The 21,998-nt window shown below is 37.8% G+C and overlaps 1 long non-coding RNA gene across 1 annotated transcript; it reads left to right on the top strand.

Annotated features, from left to right (window-relative positions):
• Positions 1–6,820: 6,820 nt before the first annotated feature.
• On the top strand, positions 6,821–21,640 carry LOC123394347. The gene is made up of 3 exons (XR_006609025.1): positions 6,821–7,010; positions 20,910–21,065; positions 21,528–21,640. It is a non-coding gene; the product is annotated as an uncharacterized LOC123394347 (long non-coding RNA).
• Positions 21,641–21,998: the final 358 nt, after the last annotated feature.

Below are 21,998 nucleotides of genomic sequence, written 5' to 3'. Positions count from 1 at the left end.
TTTAAAAAGATTTTATTTTTTTATTTGAGAGAGAGAAAGAGGAGAGAGTGGAGGTGGAGGTGGAGGGGCAGAAGGAGAGGGAGAAGCAGACTCCCCACTGAGCAGGGAGCAGGACATGGAGTTGGATCCTAAGACCCTGAAATCATGACGGGAGCCAAAGGTAGATGCCCAATGGACTGAGCCACCCAAGCGCCCCTTCATTAGGTTTTTTTTTTTTTCTAAAAATTCTCTGTATCAATTGGTATTTCCCTTTGATCCAGGCTATGTTTAGTAGAAAAATTTTAAATTTCAAGATGGGAAGTCTTTCTTAATGTTTTGATAGTGATGGATTTTTTTTTTTAACATTTTATTTATTTATTTGACAGAAAGAGAGAGAAAAAGAGAGATCACAAGTAGGCAGAGAAGCAGGCAGAGAGAGAGGGGGGAAGCAGCCTCCCTGCTGAGCAGAGAGCCCCATGTGGGGCTCGATCCCAGGACCCTGAGATCATGACCTGAGCCGAAGGCAGAGGCTTAACCCACTGAGCCACCCAGGTGCCCCTTTTTTTAAAATTTAAATTTTAGTTAGTGAACATACAGTGCAATGTTGGTTTAGGGAGTAGAATTCAGTGATTCATCACTTACATGCAACACCCAGAGCTCATCAGAAGTGTCCTCTTTAATACTCATCACCCATCTAGTCCATCTCCCACCCACCTCCCTCCATCAATTCTCAGTTTGTTCTCCATTGCCAAGAGTCTCTTATGGTATTTTTCTTTTATTTCCCTTGACCCCCTTCCCATATATTCCTTTGCTTTCTTAAATTCCACATAAGAGTGAGATTGTATGGTGTTTGTCTTTTTCTTACTGACTTATTTCACTTTAGCACAATACACTTTAGATCTTGGGGCATCTTGGTGGCTCAGTGGTTTGAGTGTCTGCCTTCAGCTCAGGTCATGATCCCAGGGTTCTGAGATTGAGCCCTGCATCGGGCTCAGCAGGGGTGTCTGCTTCTCCCTCTCCCTCTGCTGCTCCCCTTACTTGTGCTCTCTTGCTTTTTCTCTGTCAAATAAATAAATATAAATAAAATCTTTAAAAAAAATGCACTCTAGCTCCATCCACGTCGTTGAAATGGAAAGATCTCATTTTTTGATGGCTGAGATATATATATATATATTTGATAATGCCGCTATAAACATTGGGGAATATGTACCCCTTTGAATCTACATTTTTGTATCCTTTGGATAAATTGAATATTTACTTTTATGGTATTGTTGATGCATAATATTTGTATTTTTCTTTAATTAATTATTTTAGGTATACATGTGTTTATTATATGTGAAGAGTCAATTATTGTAAATTTTTTTTGTCTTGGACTAAGAGAAGTGTACAAAAGTTTGCTATTATTTATGTGTTTCTATTTTCTTTGAATCTCTTGTAGTTTCTGCTATATGAAAAAAGCTGCTGTATTATTTGTTACATATCTTTCATAAATATTATATTTTCACTGTGAATTGTAGCCTTTAGCATTATCAGGTGCTCTTTGTTTCAGTCATGGTTTTGGACTGAACTCTAGTTGGTTTGGATTTCAAAATTGCAGTTCTCTCTTTTTATTTGCATTTTCTTGGTATACCGTTGCCCATCCTTTCTTCCTTAGCACTTCTGAATTATTTTATTTTAGGCATGTCTTTGTCTTTTAAGTGAAGTGTAGAGTTGGGTATTGTTTTGGAATCAACCAACTTTCTTTGTCCTAATAGCAGAGGCAAGCCCTCTAATGGTTGATGTGTTTGGTCTCAGATATCTCATCTCATATTTTATTTATATATGTAACATATAGCATACTTGATGATGCTAAGTGCTCTTGAGGAAAATAAAGGAGAAGGGATGAGGGCAATATTCCATTTTAAATAGGTGGTCAGAGAAGGCCTCATTGGAAAGGTGACTTTTGCACAACTCTTGAAGTCGGTGAAGGAATGAGTCATTTGGATAAGTGAGGTAAGATTTATCCTGATGAGAGAGAACAGCTGGAGCAAAGGCCCCCAGGCACAGGACTACCTGGTATGTTTTCCCAGAACAGCAAATAGGCTGGGGAGGCTAGAGTGGGGTATGCAGGACGTAGGAGATAGGCCAGCCGGGACAAATCAAAGAGGATCAGATAGGGCCCTGTCAGTCAGAGAGGTAGCAAGGCAACCCCTCCGAGAGGAATTTTCGTGCAAGATGTTAAAATAATATTACTGCTGCCAGTCCACGGTCATAAATCAATAACTCAATAGGAATACGTTCATAACTCTGGGTATTCCAGCCTAGGTAGAAGAGGAAGCCAGGCTTGTGAGAATTATATTTTGGGGTACAACTCAATTTAGGCATGAAAGTACTTTCATCCCTGCTGACGTTGAGAACTAGATTACTAAACACCTGCCTAGTGTAATGGGAATAATCCTTGAGTATAATTTTAATATCTCTAATATTTTATGGGCCACCTGGATGGCTCAGTAAAACATCTGCCTTTGGCTTAGGTCATGATCCTGGGGTTCTGGGATCAAGCCCCATGCAGGGCTCTCTGCTCAGCTGGGAGTCTGGTTCTCCCTCTGCCTCTCCTCTCCCTCCTCTCCCTGCTCCCACTGTCTCTTTCAAATAAATAAATAAAATCTTTTAAAAATCTCTAATATTTTAGTTTCCACCCCAAACACATCAGATATCACTTCACAACTATGGCTTTTCACAATTTATCTGAAGGTATGAATTTACAGGGAAAGAATTTTTATTGAAACATATCAGTGTAATGTATCTTGACTAAAAATATTCAGAAAGCATAAAAACGTTAAAATTCTATACTGGGAAGTTTGACTAAAGGCCAGAACATGACATAGGAGTTTTCTGAATTCTTTTCAAAAGTCAAGTATTTGGCTTAAAACAGTTTTTTTTTTTCCTTTTTATAAAGACATCTGTTGTTTTAACAGAAAACTGTATGGCAGAGGTGGTAGAATGAAATGGGTGTGTGGTATGGGGTGAGGGAAGTGGGGAATTATAGTAGCCTGCCATCCAGAAAAACAGTGTTAAAGATTCAAGTGGATGGGAACACAGAAGGGACAAACTTTAAGTACACGTAGGCTTACTTCTTCCTTGTCTATGTGTTTCAGTTGGCCGCATTTTAATTTTCCCCTTCCTCTTTCCTCTTTTTCTTTCTCTTTCACCTTTCTTTTTCTTAAGCTAAACTGTCACAGCGAAATGCTGTCTGAATAAGTCACAACTCATACAGAAGACTGAACAGAGCATTGTAAGATAGGACACAAAACAAAAGACTTCATCAGAGAGCTGAGATCATCGTGGGGTTGTGCACAGACCCAGTGCAGCAATTCAACCGTGTTTCTGAGAGCCTGGGACCGGTTCCACCATTCTTGGTATGCTATTGCCCCCTGCTGTTCATGTGGAGGCACTGACTTACAGAAATGAGTTTCCATAACATTCTATGTTTTAGTGCAATGTTAGCGTGCAATCACTGAATGTTAGGACACATAGTTCAAAGATTTAAAACAGTAATTTAAGCAACTGCTTTCTGAAAAGCTGAGTATCAAAGACATCACAAAACAGCTTTTCCCCCCCCTTGCTCTCTCATATGTTGAAAATAAAATTTTGACTCCGTTTTTTAGCTAATAAATCTGGTTTTCTATTTAAGTTTCTGAGGGGAGCAGAGCCCAAGGCAATTGAGGTAGCTTAGAGAAAAACCGGAAAAGTGAAAGCAGGGTGAACACAGAGAAGATAGAGGACAAAATGTACAAAAGGAGGGGGTAATGAATAATTTATGTACAACAAGGAGAAAGCAGTTCAATCCTGAACATACCGTTTGCATTCCTCAGAGAGTGGGGTACAAACTGGCCTGTGTCCAGAGTAGCCAGCATGCGTCACTTGTGAGCCTTCAGGTCTCTTGCCTTTTGTTCTTAGGTTTGGTCATGGAAACTCCTCGGAACCATTAGGATGTAAATTGGGGCTCCTGAAGCAAAGCAGAGCACATAATCCTTGGAGCTGATTTCTTGGCTTACTCTTCAATTTCTAAAGAGGTCAGGGCTATATCCTGGGTGGAAGTCAGATGTGCGTGTTTGAGCATGGGGTTTTATGTAACCCCTTTTCTCTTTTTTTTTAAAGTCAGGCTTCAGACCTCTGGCACTCTGTTCCGTGTTTCAAACCTGTTCGAAGTTTCAGACCTGTAGAGCCTATGGGCTGCTAATTCCTGTATGCCAGGGTTTCCAGTAGAATTGGGTAATAAGGTGTCAGGATTCCCTCTCACTCAGTAAAAACAGCTTAGAAGCTTGGGGCCTTGCTTCAGCATTTGGTTTTTGTTCAGACAATTTCTCCATGAGGAATATGATTAAAAAGAATATTTTAATATTTAGAAAACTACATGCATACTTATATATAAAATTACATCCTGTTAGGATAAACTGAACAATCCAGCCTGAATTACTCCTGAAAGATTTAGTTTTTGCTCTAAATATCAATAAGAATGTCACTTCTAAAACCTCAGTCCCCACTTCAAAGGCATAAATGATGGATTTCAAGAAATAAGAATTGGAGAAAACATTTACATAATTTAGTACAGTAACAATTAATAAACTGATTCTTTAATGCTTGAGTGGTTTATTCACAGTGTTTTTTTTAGTACTCATAGCATTTTCTGTTTCTCTTGTGTAACACCTTACTATTTATTTATTTATTTATTTACTCACTTAAATTTATATTCTCAACTGTGGCAGGTGTTAAAGATATTACAAAAAATAGGATAGACTATGTTCTCAAGCTTTTTATAGTATTATAGGCATGATAATTATGTAAGAAGATGAAAGTAAAAAATAATTTTCTTATTCCTTTTCATTTTAGCATTTTATTTCATTCTATCCCATTCCATTCCTTCTCCTCTTTACTGTTCAATTTTATTTGTATTTGTATTCATTTTATTTGTTTAAATTATGAACCAGGAGTGCTGGATATTTTTTTATGTATTTTTGTACTCCTTAGTACACCAGCACGTAATACAATGTTGGTGTATATTTACAATAAATATCTGTTGAATGAATGTGAGTACTTACTAGTTGCCTCGCACTATGCTGTGTCTGTGTAAACCAGATGTACATTTGATTTCAATAGAGGAGAGGAGTGAAGTTGGGGGAAATATATATAGACCTGGAAGGAATATTTATTTGAATACAAACTTGTGGGGGTAGTGAGGAACTTTTTTAATGAAAAAAGCTAGAGGAACACAAAAATTCCACCCTATAAGTACCGAGGAAACCTCTCTTTTAATGATTTGTAAAAAAAAAAAAAAAAAAAAAAATTGGTGCTTTTCTCTCTCTCTCTTTTTTTTTTTTTTTTAAAGATTTACTTATTTATTTGAGAGAGAGAGAGACAGAGAGACACTGCAAGCCAGAGTGCAATGGGATGGGCAGAGGGAAAGGGAGAGTGAGAATGTAGCTGACTCCACACTGAGTGCAGAGTCCTGTGTGGGGCTGGATCCCACAATCCAGAGATCACGACCTGTGCCAAAACCAAGAGATGAAGGCTTAATCGACTGCACCACTCAGGCGCCCTAAAATGTGCTTTTATTATAGCGTGGGGAGAGGACCCATAGACAGAAAGGTCTGCACCTCTTTTATGATTTTCTTCTGTTGCTAATATATACAAGGATTTTTAATGTTTCTGTCTGTGAGGTTCCTTAAAAAACCTGCACATACACACCTTCTGAAGATATGGTAGAAACGTGTATTTATTCATCAGACCTAGAGAGCAAACATAATACCTATTTTCCAAAAAGAAATTCATACTTAGTTATTTCTCTTTTTGAATCAAGAACTAACTTATCAGTCTTTCAGTATGCAAAGTTCTCAGTATTTTGGAACCTGCTTTTTGCCACCTTAATTGTGCAATTCAAATTGTCTGTTCCTATTTAATTGTTCTACATAAACTGTATTGAATACCAATATAAAACAAAACTGTAGGCATAAATGGTTCCAAATTTTTTTCTTTCTTTCTTTTTTTTTTTTTTTGGTTCCAGAATTTCATCGAATTGCTGAGGAATGGATCTTCTTTGCAAGTGTGGTATGGGGTAGTTACATACATTTCCCAATGGTAATGCAATATTTTATTTATTCTGCCTGTTAATGACTAATATTTGAGAACGTTTATAATATGAATGGGACTTAATCTAAGAGAAGTTTTATATATATATAATATTTATATATAAATATAATATATATAATATATATTATATATAAATAGAAATATATATATATATAATTCACACACACAATTTCAATACCGGGTATTAATAAGAGACTGGTCAAAATAATTACAGTTAAAATTATTATGTCAAAAACTTACAATACATGCTTGGCGTTAGGCGACATACTATTCCTTTTGGTGCATAATTCTTCCGCTACACAAATGACTAATAGGACTATCTCTTGATGCTGGGTGGCCTCTCTCTGCTGTCTCGTCTGTTGTTGATTTTTAGCATACTTATCTGTGATTCCACGAATGGAACTGAGTGAATAGTTACTCGTGTTTATTCTAATTAAGAGTACATAACCGATTACTATAGTTACAAGGAGGTAGAGAGGCAATGCAACTGCCTCGTATTTTTGAGGCCAGTAGGTCAAGCCTGAGGAGTTGGATCAAAATTCAGGAATAAAAGTCCATACTGGATATAGGAAGCCTAATTTGGAGCTTAAGAAAAGAACAAAGCAAGACACAAATGTCTCTCTCCGGCATCGGTGATGGTGACGTGCCCCATTATTCTCTCAGGGACTTTAGACAACTGGGGTTCTGCAGGGGCCCATTTAGGCCCCTGGGCCGGGTCCTCTGCGCAAGCGCCAACCAAGGAGCCGCAGGGGCGAGAGGGAACCGGAAGCGGAAAAGGCCAAGGGCGAAGGCGCCCCGCGACGCTCCAGGGAGGGTGTGAGTTTGCGCTTCGGGTAGGACCTCCTTTCTTCCTCTTCTACAGTTCCGTAGACTCCTTCTAGAAACTTCGGAACTGTTTTCTGGTAAGTGGTGGTGGGAATTAGGGTGGAAGAAACTCACAGGCTTAAAAAAAAGAAAAAACCGCTGACAACCGTATTTTAAACAGTGCTAAGTCCTCTTTGAATTCTAGAGTTTTGTGATTCTTCTCATCAGACATTGCCCAAGAGTATTTTTTAAAAAGTGCCAACTTCTGAGTTTCCTGTGTGAGATTCGAGGACAGCCACCCCAGAGCCTTTTAAGAAATGCTTCATTGAGGTATGATGCCGGGCAGGTGCTCGTGAGGCCGACCGGCACAGACCGCCTTCCCATCCTCGGGTTATTTATACTCGAATGGGAGACGAAGTTAAAAAAAACCAAAAAAAACCCAAAAAAACTTGAAAGCACAGAGCTAGAAGAGAAAGTGCATACTGTCTGTAGCGTTTTGTTTCTGTTTCGGTAAAATATCTCTGGAGAGGCTTGGTTAGTAAACGTGGTTAAAACTGTTGAAGCTACAAACCTTCGTCTCCCATTATCCACTTGAAAAGTTGAAATTCGGGGTATTGATACCCTCTGGACACCAAGAAATCCTCCTCTGCCTCTCTTTGCTTTTAAACCCAGATCTTCTCTGGGTGGCTGAAAACAATGGGAATTATTAGAGCTCCTTATAATTGATTACTCTTGCCAAAGCCAGAGTGATAGATCTGGTTGGGAGTTGGGGGGGGGGGCGGGAAGTCCACATGACTTCGCAAATAAAAATAAATGTGCTACGGGGGTGCTGAAAATATATCATTAAATAGCCGTAAGAGACCTCACAAATAATTTATGTATGTTTTAAGCCGGTCAGTATGAGGTTTGTATTTAAATGGCCTCCTTTCTCAATTCAAATTGCCTTAGGCTTCTGGCTATTTAAAAAATATTTTGTATTCATGAACACTTCTTTTATAATTGATGTGGATATTTGCTTACCGTTGACTCTAATTTGTTAGCTAGGAAGTCCCATCTATTTATTCATTCCACATCTATTACATATTTACTGTGTGCCAGGTATGATGGTAGTGATTAGTGTTTTTAAGTGAATGTTAAATCTTACTTATATTTTTGTAAGCTTTGTTTACCTGAATTCTAAGAAATCATGTACGGAGAACAGAACAAGTGGGCCTATCACACTAGAAATCACTAATCTAGAAATCTCTAGATTTCTATGGTAGCACCTATCAAACTCCTTTTTTACATTAATTGCGCCTTCTGGAATGAGGGGAGCACATGGTCTGAATTTGATCATCACTGTGTTCTCAGTATGTAATACAAAACCCAATAGAGACCCAAAAAGGGTGTTTTGGAAATTAAAACACCACATAAACACACACTGCTTTTTCTGAGGAATTTTTGTTTTCATTGGGTATTCAGGCCATTTCATACTGTGAGATATCTTTCCCTAGAAAAAAGCAAAATCTTTTTATAAGAGCCTTTATCTAAATATCTTCCTTCTAGAACTTGCCTGAATATTGATCTGAGACACTTGATATCTTAATGAAATCTAATTCAAGTAATTTTTGTAATAATTAAGATCTGCAGGTTTAGACTGAGTGTTTGTTGATGTGAGAGCAGTTATTTTGTACTGATCTTTTTTTAGGTATATATTTTTAAAAAGATTTTATTTGTTTGTTGGAGAGAGAGATTGAGGGAGCACAAGCAGGGGGAGCAGCAGACTCCCTGCTGAGCAAGGAGCCCAATGCCAGCATTAACCCCAAGACCCTGGGATCATGACCTGAACCAAAGGCAGATGCTTAGCTGACTGAGTCACCCAGACATCCCTGTTTTATACTAATCTTAAGAATATTTTCCAGTTTGCCTTTTAGGTAAAAATAGGCTTTGGAGAAGCAACTCTTGTCTGGAAGATGCTGATGGTGGTCTCTCTGAGAAACCTTATCCATTCAGCATTAGTTGTTTTCTATGTATTCAGTGGGTTTATATCCACGTAAATACATTTTATGAGTGCTTTGAGAATGAAACAATGCCAAAAGGAGACAGTAGTCCTATGCAGCCAGAGGGTTATTTAATTCATGTGAGTTCTTGATCATTCTCATTTAGGTTGAGAGTTAATGGAGTACTTTGGGGTAATACTCCTTGTGCTTCATTTATCAGAGCTCATACAAAATTGTCATTTACTGTTGAGTAGATTGCGTACTGCACAAAGAAACCTATCCAAAATGTACACTATTTATATAATAGATATTATCAATTTGAATATTTATGTGTTAGTTTTATGGTTTGCTCTAATAAAATTCGTACATTGTGACACATGTTCTGACAAATGGAAGTAAAATGTCTTGAGAAAGAGGTACCTTGCTTTTTAAAAATTTGCACAAATGCTTTATATGGGCTAGTAGCAGCCTGAACTTGGACAACTTACAGAACTCTCTTGGCCTTCAAGTGAAGATATTAATACTTACCTCGCTAAATTGTTTGAAAGTACTAGACATGCCAGGCACACAGTTAATGTTCAATAAATGTTTTGGAATGACTGAGAACACTGAGGGTAATGTCTGTGCTTAAGATTTGATAAATTGCAGGTCACTTTTTTCTTGAATAAGAGGGTAAGTGTTTATGTAAATAGTTTATTTGAATCTTTGAATTTGTTAAGTGTTTCACATTTTACACTTAGTTACTGCATGGTACTACCAAAAATATTCTTAACAGGTGTTTGGGATTCTTTTTTATTTTATTGAGGGATTCATATCCAACATAAGGAAACTTATGACTATGAGACCTACTAGTGACTGCTTCATGGTTGAGCTTCTTTAGAATCCTAAAATACTGGAATCCTAGGTTTAGATGAGACCATTGGAATTTCTCTTTATCAAATGCGTGTTAGTCACTTGCTACATGGAAGTAATTGTGGTATGCGCTAGGGCTATAAAGATAAATAAGTCACTATTGTGAAAAGTTACATATCCTTGCATGAACATTTCCAGGGACTATTCATAATTACTAAATTGATTTTTAGAAATTTGTTTTATGACAATTCAAAATTTGTCCTCTTATAATTTTCATTTGTTTGCATTAGCGTTACACTTTGGGGCACAAAAACTAAGTTTGATTCTTTACTATATATATACCCTTCAATTTAAGCACCACTGCATTCTGCTACTTTTCCTCAAGCCTCTTTTCTGTCTTGCTCTCTCACCTGAATACCTTCCAGGTTGTCTACTTCCCTTATAGATGTAGTACCCACCGGGGTATTCAGGGCTCCAGCCCGGCGATCACTTCCTACATTCCTGATACTGTCCCTCCAATCTCTGGCATGAATTTTATTCACAAGTGAGTGATCACTATGTGCTTATAAGATGTCCTTTCCCTACCACATTAAAAAGAATTGTATTTATTTTGCTCATGTTACCCTGCAAGGTCGTTTTTGAAAAAGGATAAATGACATCCCTAATTCCTTGAGGAGCTTTTAATACACTTTTTCCAACAACTGAAATGGGAGCAATAATGAGGGCAACCTTGCTTAAGCTCCAGATTATTGAATTACCACTTATAAGTCATTTTTGGTCCAGGTGATTAAAATCACTGTAATTCATACATTTTTGACAGCTAAGAGGTAAATAGCCAAGGGAGGGCTTCTATAGCTTTGCATTATCTCTTTCTATAAATTAGTTCTCACTTAAACATTCTCTTTTCCTTTTTGATGGACAGAGAACATGACAGGGATAGAATTGTTTTGCTTCTAACTTTAAGCATTTATTAAGAAAACTCAATATCCTTTCAACATTTTTTTTTTTAAAAGTTAACCCATGTGTGCAACTCTACGCCAAACGTGCTCTGACTCAGGTTTGGGACTAGTAGCCCTAACTGGCAGAGTACCAGAACATGCCAGCTATAAGTCAGCTACAATATATAAGTATGTACACTCCTCTGCTTTGTCCTTTTAATGGAGGTTAAGGACAGAGACAGATGTAGTAATTGATTGGCAGATTAGGGACAGGGAAGAAACCTCTGCCTAAATAAAGGGGGCATGTTAGGAAGCACTGGGGGTAGAATTGAACAAATTTCCTAGGTCTTCCATAATCAGTTAACACAAACTTTGTAGCCTAAAACAGCAGAAATTTGTTGTGTTATGGTCAAGGCGCCAGAAGTCTGAAATCAAGTTTTGGCAGGGCCATTTTCCTTCTGAAGGCTTCAGGGAAGATTCCTTCCTGGCTTCTTCCTAGCTTTGGTGGCTTGTGGAAGTCTTTGGCATTCTTTGGCTTGTGGATGCATCACTCATTTTCTTTTTGTCTTTTCATATGGCCTACTTTCCTGTGTCTCCTCTGTGTCTTTGTGTCTAGATCTCTTTCCTTTTTCGTATAAAGACAGCAGTCACTGGGTACAAGCCCAACGATCCAGACCTCATCTTTATTTTCTTATGTCTGTAATGGCCCTACTTCCAAATAAGGTCACATTTACGTATGGGAGGGGTAGGATTTGAATATATTTTTGGGGGGGGATACAGTGCAACCAAAAACAAGTGAGATGGCACCAAATCAGGGAACACTTATAAGTAAGGGTTTTACTTATAAGCCAGGGGGACCACTGGAAACTTTAAGCAAGGGTACTAATGCGAGTTATTGCAGGAAGGTCCGCTAACGGGCAATCTGCTTCAATGTACTGAACGGAAGATGAAGTTTAGAGGGGGTGATATTAATTAGAAGGATGTTATGGTGTTCCAGGAGTAATGGGAAGACAAGTTTATAAATTTTGCACTTTGGGAGCTTTCATTTTAACGAAGCATTCAGTCTTAGGGTTGAACAAGTACAGAGGCTGCACTTGGGAACTTGCCTCCTTAAATGTTGTGGCCAAGGCACCTTTTCTTGCCTTGCTCTAGTTGTCACCCTTCCTGGAGGATGATACACCATCTGTTGAGAGAGAGCTAGAAAGAGGGAGTGGGGGGAGACAGCACGCAGGTGCATGCACTTGTGCACCGGAGTGAGCATGAAGAACCACGGCTTTACAAGGCAGTTAAGTGAGAGAACCTTCTTGAATATTGATCCTCTGGCCTCAGCTACCAGCTGGTACCAGGTCAGTGAGATGAACCACCAAGCTGAGCCTTCCTAAATTTCTGATTTACAAAATCATGAGTGAAACAAAATGGTGGTTTTAAACCACAAAGTATAGATATGTAGCGGTGTATTACCCCAAATACCTGCAAGATGTGCCAGTATTCACATGGTGCTGATAGGTGAGGCGAAATACCAGATACCCCTCTATTTACTCAGTTCTGATGGAGTAGAATATATTTGATTGCTACTCAGGGAGAAGGGATGAAGAAAGTGAGGAGAGATTATAGTCACTGGCAGCCTAGGAAATAGAATTTAATGCCTTGCTTCTTCAGCTCACTGCTTCCGCTACATAGTCATGCAACTTTTAACGTGTGAGGTTGGCCAGAACAAAAAGATACACACTCACAGTTTGAGTCCTTATAGAAACAAAATCCCTGTCTGTTTTGATCTGTGTCATGCAGAGGGATGTGAAATTCCCATTTTAAAACAGATGGTCTGAATTCTGAAGCTAAATGAATAAAATTGTCCTTGGATCTCATTAGCCCTCATGTGGGAAGGAGGGGAATTCATACAGCTATTTCTTCTTGGCTTTGAACAAAGCCAGGCTTTCAATAAAAGGTTTATTTTTATGAAGCTTGAATTTACTAATTTTTCATTGAATACCACTGTTTCACGGTAATTTACACATTCTTTCAAATGGTGGTTGGCACATTTATTTATTTTCCTTTGAGGCATTTTCTAATTACTTGTAAACAGGCTGAGAAAAAAGCAAATTTGGAAAAGAAAGTTAAGAGAAGGACTGTTTGGTAGAGGAGGTATATTGCATGTAAAATTAAAATATAATAGATATTTTAAAAGCCTTCATTCCATTTTATAGGTTTCTCTGCTTGCTCCTACAAGTGGGCAGTGAGTAAAGATTTCCTGACCCATTATTCATTTCTACAGGACGTTAGACATTTTTATGACCTCCTGGAGTACTTACAATCTGTACTACACAATTTAGCACCTAATTATATTCTGTCTCATAATGTTCATTATTATATCACTGTATGATTCTTGTCTTCTGGAGTAGGTTATATGATCTTAAAAGGCAAGGACCATATCTTAAACTTTTCCTATATTTGCATTCCTTCTAGCATAGTTCTGAAAACAGTAAACTACTTGGGAAATTTTATTATTATTTTAAGATTACTTTTAATTTTATTATCTTTTGATTTAATTTAAATTAATTAACATATAATGTATTGTTGGTTTCAGAGGTACAGTGATTCAGAGGTACTGTGATTCATCAGTCTTCTATAATAGCCAGTGCTCATTACGTCACGTGCCCTCCTTAATGTCCATCACCCAGGTACACCAGCAACCTTACCCCCACAGCAACCCTCAGTTTGTTTCTTGAGATTAGGAGTCTCATGGTTTGTCTCCCTCTCTGGTTTCGTCTTGTTTCATTTTTTCCCTCTCTTCCCTTATGATCCTCTGCCTTGTTTCTTAAATCCACATACCAGTGAGATCATATAATTGCCATTCTCTGATTGACTTATTTTGCTTCACATAGTTCCCATCTATATTGTTGCAAATGGCAAAATTTCATTTTCTTTGATGGCTGAGTAGTATTCTATTGTACCACATCTTCTTTATCCATTCATCTGTCTATGGACATCTAGGCTCTTTCTATAGTTTGGCTGTTGTGGACATTGCTGCTATACTCATTGGGTGCCCTTTCAGTTCACTACATTTGTATTACTTGGGAAATTTAAATTTAGAAATATATTAAGTAATTCTGGTCCCTCAAAGCTCACTGAATTTGTCTCTAGAGCCTTTGTCATGGCTGTGGCATTAAGGGCACAGAGACATCTCAGCAAGTTACTTTTCCTTCCTCAAGTTTCCTTTTAAAGGAGCCAAGGTAAGGGGTTACTTTGGTAAAATGGCTTCCCCCTACCCCCTCCTTTAGTGTCAGACCAGGGCATGTTAAAAGCAGAGAGGCATGCACCATTGGGCTATCATTATCATTCTGATGGAGGTGATCGTTGGCTTTTTTCCTTTTTATTTTTCATACTGGACAACCTATCTAATGATGTCTGACCTGGGGAGAGAGGTGGTCTTCTTTGGTTGGGCATCTAGGCTAAAGGACTTAGCAGGCCTTAACTTCATCTCGTTTTGAGTAAACATCCTGCTTCTCAGGGCATCAGATTCCCACTATTACGTTTTCTCATTTTGGTACTGGTGACCACCATTCTACTTTCTGTCTCTGTGAGTGACTATTTGTGGTACGTCATATAAGTGAAATCATAGTGTATTTGTCCTTTTGTCTCTGGCGTATTTTGCTTAGTTTAATGTCTTTAAGTTTCATCCATATTGTAACATGTTTCAGAATTTCAGTCCTTCTTAAAACTGAATAATAATCCATTGTATGTGAATATCACATTTTGTTTACCTAATCATTGGTGGACATTTAGATTGTTTTCCGCCTTTTGGCTGTTGTGAATAATGTTGCTAGCAGCATAGGTGTAACAAATGCAGATCACATTATTATGAGCACCAACATGGATTTAATGCTTATAGTGAGCAAGAAAGGTACCCTTCTTAGTCATTAAAATACCTGGAAGAATCAACATATCTCTGAATTTCATAACTTTAATTTAGAGACTTAACTACTCCTTGGGAAAATGTGGCCTGACAACCTTTTTTAGAGCAGGACTGTGACTAATACTTGGCATTCAGTAAATGTCTCTCTCTCTCTCTTTTTTTTTTCTCATTTCGAAGTGCTTCCAGTCTCCAACTTTCTCCTCTGACACCTCTGCAAAGTATGTCCTTATTGCCAAACAGCAGGACTGTTACAATCCATTCTTTTTTTTTTTTTTTTAAAGATTTATTTATTTATTTATTTATTTGACAGAGAGAGAGAGATCACAAGTAGGCAGAGAGGCAGGCAGAGAGAGAGAGAGAGAGAGAGAGAGAGAGAGGAGGAAGCAGAGCAGAGAGCCTGATACGGGACTCAATCCCAGGACCTTGAGATCATGACCTGAGCCGAAGGCAGGGGCTTAACCCACTGAGCCACCCAAGCGCCCTGTTACAATCCATTCTAACTGATTTGTTTACCCCCTACCCCCAACTTTTTCACTTAGTCTTAGAAAGCCCTACTTTGGTCATTTTACTTTTCTCTCGACAGAACCTTTCAGTCGCCATCAAGTACAGGACAAAGCTCAAACTTGTTTGTCGGGCACTGAAAGCCTCTTGTCATATGGCACCAGTTTGCCTTTCAAGTTCTGTCTTCCTTCACTTCCTTACACAAGCTCTGCTCATACTGTCTTTTCATTACCTGCTGGAGAAATTGTCATCATCTTGAGTTTCCTTACTGCAGTTTGCTCTATCATGGATCATCTTTTTTTTTTGTGATGCCTTTAAGTTGGAACTCAAATCTTAGTGTTTCTGCTAAATCTTTTTTAAACAACCACATTTGAAACTGACTGTTGGTTCTTTTGAGTATTTGAGCACTCAACTTAAGATTAATCATGTTAATGATATTTTTATAATAGCTAATGGTTTCTGAGTTCTCAGGCTTGGACTTAGTGTTTTGGTTGCACTATTTCATTGCATCTTTATTGCAGTCACATGAAATATATTCTATTACCCATTATACATACAATAAACTTGAGGCTTTGAGATGCTACCAACTTGTCCCAAATCACATAATTAGTAAGTGGCAAGTCTAGAACTTCATCCCACGTTTTCTGTTGCTGGAGCATCATTTTAAATGTGTATCTATTGCCTTAATTAGATTATAGGTCATTGGGTGAAGAGGGTATTTACTGTTCATGGTATCTCCCATAGGAAGTGTCCATGGGGTTGAAATCAGAAAAAGATTGCCCACTGACAGGAGCAGCCACTGAGCTAATTTTTCCTTTTAATTAGCTTAGTGTGGATGAGCTTAGCATGATTTTTCAACTGGTTACCTTATACCAGTGACCAGGAGAGCCTAATTAGGTACACTTCTTTGATCATAAGATATACCACACTGATTGTATTTATCTGCTACCTGCCACATCATCTTTTCTTGAATTCGTAGCATCTAGAACAATATATTGCACATAAGCTCAGTTAATGCTTATTACATGAATTAACTGTGTCTGTGGCCATTGTAAGAGTTGGTTTCTAACTGTGTTGCTGTTACAGAGTCGAGCAGTGCTTAAATCCAATGGAGTTGATGAGGGTATATCCTTAAGGAGACACAGTGGGAATGTAAATGAAAACTATAATATATTTCATTGTATTGCAACTTCCATTACATGGTACGATGGTATTTGTGTTAGTTTTCATGAAGGGTGATTGAGTGTAGGCAGTTGACATCTTTATTCAAAGAAGAGAGATCCTATGACTTAAAGGGATAGGCATATTTGGTCTGGGGATAGCTTGGGAGCATGATAACCCTTTAAAATTAACCAGTTCTCTTTTATTTCTCAGTATGTACTCACAAAGTTTTTATCAATAATTTCTCAAATACCTTGATACTTAAAAGACAATAGCATAGAAAGCAGATACTAATATTTTGGTCACGGGAAAAAGTATATTCTTTGCAAAACATAGTAGAAGATTCTTTCTAATTAAGTATTTTGAGTGTGCGATGTCTTAGAAAAATTGAAGCAGAAAGGCTCAAGAATATTAAACAATGGTTATGATTCCCCCAAAATTTCTCCAGAGATTTTTGCCTGAGAAGCCAACAAATCTTTTCATTTCTTTATATATAGAGATGCAGCAGCCTCTGGTGTGATGCTTTGCACACAGTAGGCCTGCAACAAATACTTTTTAATTTTGTCAGTGCAGTAGAATATAGTAGTCTAAAGCAACAGTTGCTAGTCATTTTCCCTTCATGTCAGGCATGAAAGATACTGTTTCAGCTTCTAAATACATTTTTACATGCCTCCTCAACATTGTTTCATGTACAGCTGGTGTACCAGCGGTAATTGTGCCTTCTGTCCCATTCTGGGGAGAATGTGCATGAGAACACTTTATTGTAGAGGTAATAATACTAACAATAATAGTAATGATAATGATAATAACAATTATAAGGGTACAGTTGGAAGATTTCAGATATCAGTCTGATCACTATTTTGTTTATAACCTTGCAATAGCTTCTTGTTGCCCAATGTCAGTCTCTAAAATTTGTTTGGAACTGCAAGGCTGCATATGGTGGTAGGGCCAGCAGCATGTGGGTTCTTAAGCCCCTGCAGGAGGATGGGGATGTACTCTGGCAAAGGCCTTCAGGCCTCCCCACATTCATACATCACAAAACTATCTGAGAAAACTCAAGCAGGAACAAGCAACTTGGTAGTAAAGGGGAGCTTAGCTTATTTCCTAATCAGCCAGGGGTGATGGGGTACATATAGATTCCTGGGTGCTCGGGGTTATGAACTACTCTAGGGAAATTTCAGAGGCAATTTGATATGAGCCAGCTTCCACCTTGTACCTTCCTAAGGGTTTGTTAAAAATGGAATGACAGAAATACTTTTGGCTTGCTATGAGGCCAGAGGGACTTCTTAACAAGGATACTCTTATTTGACTTTGATGGTTTTATTTTTGAGTACCACACTACTGCTTCCTAGTTCTTTGGCAATTTAATTCTGAGAAACCCCCAGTTTCTTTATGACAGAATTTTTATTTTCTTTGAATTTAAGACATTTTAGAACATTTTCCTTGGTCCCTTAAAAGGCGGTTTATGGTACTTCTTGAAGGACTTCCAAGGCAGTTTGGAGCAACTGAGTCACTGGTAGACAATCCTTTAATATCCTAAAGAGCAACTAGTAATTAATTAATTAATCATAAATAAATATTTATTTATTTATTTAGGTGCTCACATGATGGTATATTGGAAAGAGATACTAGGTTCAAATCCTGGTTCTACCATTTGCATGTTAGACATTGGGCAATGCAGTTTGTTCATTCATTCATTCAACAGATTACAGAGTTCTTACTTTGTGCTAGACACAGTATTAAAGCTCTGAGGAGAGAAGTCAGATTGAAGTGGTCTCTGAACTTTCAGAAATTTTTAACCTACAAGGGGAGATTGGCAACTAAATCATCAATTTCAGTAGTGTACATGAGACTGTGTACGGTGGTGATGCCCTGTGGAAGTAACACCATGGCAAGGGTGAATCATGAATGGGGGAGGGCATGAGGGAAGGCTTTTCAGGGAAAGTCATGGTTAAGCTGAGCCTCAAAGCCAAGTACAATTCAGTTGAATATAGGTATGGAAAGAACATTCTAGCAGCATGAGCAAAAGTTAATGGAAACATGAAGTAATATATTTATAGATCAATATTTGCTCTTCAGTATTACTGATATAAAAGTTTTATCTTGAGGAGACAAGGGAGATAAATCTAGACACATAGTTCCATTTCATTTTCTTAAAATGAAGATAATGATATATATCTCTTAGATTTGTTGTAAGCACTCCATAGAACGGAGAGTACTTAGTACATAGTTGCTCAAAATTATTAGCTCCTTTTTCTCCCCACCATCTATCCTCTTCTGCCCTTTTTCAATTCAGATTTTCTGAAGTAGAAAACACCCTATCTTTGGTTAAGGTATCAGTTTGTAAATTATGGCTGTATTTAGCGAAGTACAGGAAGAATGAAAAGATTTAAAACTCTGTTCTTTTTCTGACCTGGATTGTGGCATGTTGAGTTGAATGGGGGCAGTCATTGGCAACAACATTACTTTATTTTGACAATACACAGTTTCCTGTGTCATCACAATTGGTATGTGAGGAGGGCACTGGTTCCCAGAGGGCACTGCATTCTTGTCTGCCTGTTTGATTTGCTGAGTGAAGTGCTGAGCATGGGTCATGTGCACTGGAGTGCCTGAAAAAAATCTTGGAATGATGCTGTTGTGTATGTTCTCTTTTCTTTCACCAAGCTGAAGTCTCTGAATTTGGAAGTGTTTCAGAAAGCACAGTATTTTTGCATTTTTCCCCTGGATAATAGGTTTGTCACTTATGATCCAGTAAATATTAAGGATCACTACCTTTGGGGGATTTTGGTCTACATTTTGATATTTCTTTCAGGAGTTTTGCTTTGGGTTGAGTTCTAGTAAGAATTACATAGTCTGGAGAGATTTTCTTCATCCTACTGTTTATTGCTAATAAATTGTTATTTATGCTCAAATGCAGTTTTCCCAAATATTTGTCATTTGCAGATAACAACTTATTTTTTTGCACAACTTATTTTTTTCCCATGATTTCTGTCATACCCAGGTATCTTCTGTTGTAGATTTACTTAATATTTTTCTTAAAAACTTACATAAAATTATCCTAACCCAAGTTATAATACTTAAGAATGCGTGGGCTTCATGAGCTTGTTATATTTTTCTAATACATTTCCAGGTACATATTAAAATTAAAAAAAAAAAACCTTATTTTCCCACCTAATACAGAGATCATTATAACCTGTTCTTTCATCTCTTCATTTATGAATGGTCTGTGGCTGCTTTTGACATATGAAGTAGTTGAAACAGAGACAGAGTGGCACACAGAGACTAATGTATTTATTATTTTGTTCTATAAGAAAAAATTTACCAGCCTCTGACCTAAAATTATCTCCATGCCATCAGTAGAACAACATAAACAATTCTGTAAAACATTACTGTAGTGCACTTGTCAAGAGACAATATGTATTATATTTAATCACCTTTTCCAGAATCAGTCAATATTTTACTTTTTTATTCTGGAATTGAAATATTTAATTATAAATGCTTACTTTATGGGGCACCTGGGTGGGTCAGTTCGTTAAGTGTCTGCCTTTGGCTCAGGTCATGATCCCAGGGTTCTGGGATCAAGCCCTGCATCCCTCTCCTCCTGCCCCTCCCACAAGCTTCTGTTCTCTCTCTCTTAAAGAAATAAATAAAACCTTTAAAAAGAATATATTCTGAGGACTTTGATAACAAGGTTTTTTGAGAGCAAAAGAAAAATGTAGACATTGAAGATAATTTACACATTATTAAATAACAGGAATATTTGCCTATAACAGTATTTAATGGGGCGAAAATGTATGAAGTAAGAAGTAAAAAATTCCCTGCAAGGGAACTCTAGTCTCACCTTCTAAAAACAACATTCCTTTTATTTCCTTCTAGTTATTTTCTGTGCATACTGAAGATTAAATACATTTTTTGATTCTTTAAATTACAGCTTTTTTTTTTTTAAATAAAGATTTTATTTATTTATTTGACAGACAGAGATCACAAGTAGGCAGAGAGATAGGCAGAGTGGTGGAGGGTGAAGCAGGCTCCCTGCTGAGCAGAGAGCCCGATGTGGGACTCGATCCCAGGACTCTGGGATCATGACCTGAGCCAAAGGCAGAGGTTTTAACCCACTGAGCCACCCAGGCGCCCCTAAATTACAGCTTTTTGCTAATAAAAAAAATCAATATATGTAACTTGCTTTTTATAACCTAGATGTATTTCTGTTGTATAGACATCTAAGTAATATGGCTAAAATTATAAATTGTGTAGTATTACTTTAAATTGTTTATTAAGAGCTTTACTGAAATACAATTTACATATTCTGAAATTCACCCATTTTGACAGCACCAGCAATTTTTAGTAAATTTACAGCATTGTGCAGCCATCACTCAGTCCAATTTAAGAACATTTTCATCATCCTGAGAGATTCCTCATGTCCATTTGCGATCAAGTCTGTTCCTACCCTCAGCCCCAGGCAACTACCAGTCTACTTTCTGATTCCATTTCACATAAATGGAATCATGTATTTTATGATCTTTTGTGTCTGGCTTCTTTCATTTAACATTTCAAAGTGACTTTAAGGTAAAAGTTTCAAATAACCCCAGTTATCTTCATTCTTTTGCATAAGATGCTCTAGTTACAGTCAGTATTTTGTTCTCTTTCCTTTAGAAATTAGCCTTTGACACAAACAGTGACACAGGATCCTGGTAACTTTTTCAGTTCCTGAAATTCACAACTTCCCAAACCTGTTCCACTCCGCACACAAGGAACCACAGATACTGGTGCGACAGTCAGAGTGAATGAAGAGGCTGCTCACTGTTGGAGGTAACAGGTCCAGACAGCTCTATGCCTTACAGGGCCACTTTGAGGGGGGTGGTTGGGGGTGGGGTGTCCTGGCATAGCTATAGGAAATGTACATCTTCCCAGTGTACTGTGCCATGCAAGCCAGGAAATTCTATTGCAAGTCTTCTGGCTTTCATGTCACAGCACCTTGTAGGTGCTCTTGTGAATGTGCTGTAGAGACCCAGATCCAAGATTCCTTTTCTTATGTAATCCTATGTAATAATGATGGCTAAAAGCCCATTCAGAGACAGTCAAAATATTTGAGAAACTGAGTTATTTTTCCCCATATAAGTGAATATAGATTTTCCTCTTCCTCTTTAACAGCTGAGTAGAATAATTCCAATGCTTTGATACCATAATCTATTTAATTCTTTAGTTTTTTTTTATTTACTGCAAGCTGGAAAATTTCATATTTCATTTGCATGTTTTTGCCTTCTTGTGCAGGTGTCAGTAGGATAAACACCTACAGGGGGACTTGATGGATCACAGGCTGTGCACATTTCAGATGTTGATATCTGTTACTTGGAATGGTAGGTTAACTAGTGGCCTCCTGACGACAGTTGATTGTGGATCTGTGGTACATAGGCTGTGGCTACAAGAACCAACAGTTTTTAATGGGAGTGTGTGTGGGTGAACATGAGTATCTTTCAGAGTGTCTTGGGAATGGGAGTGAGCTTGAGTAATTTGGCCAGTCTTTCCAAGTGATTCTAATATAGATTCCACTGGATTAAAATTTGTTTCTCTGTTTCGTACCCAAAAGTATGAATGCTGCTGTAAGAATTGTATTTGGTATTGAGCTCGTCAAGGCTGTCCTACAAAGCTTTATGGTTTGAGGGTTTGTTCTGCTCAGTAACTCAAAGAAAAGTAGCCAATAGCACAGAAGAAAGTGACCCTATAAACTGATGCTAAAACCAT

The sequence above is a fragment of the Mustela putorius genome, unplaced genomic scaffold, assembly GCF_011764305.1.
Source record: "Mustela putorius furo isolate JIRA1106 unplaced genomic scaffold, ASM1176430v1.1 tig00003834_pilon_pilon_pilon, whole genome shotgun sequence".
Classification (NCBI taxonomy): Eukaryota; Metazoa; Chordata; class Mammalia; order Carnivora; family Mustelidae; genus Mustela; species Mustela putorius.
The sequence above is the reverse complement of the archived record's forward strand: the minus strand, read 5'-3'. Positions and strand labels throughout refer to the sequence as shown.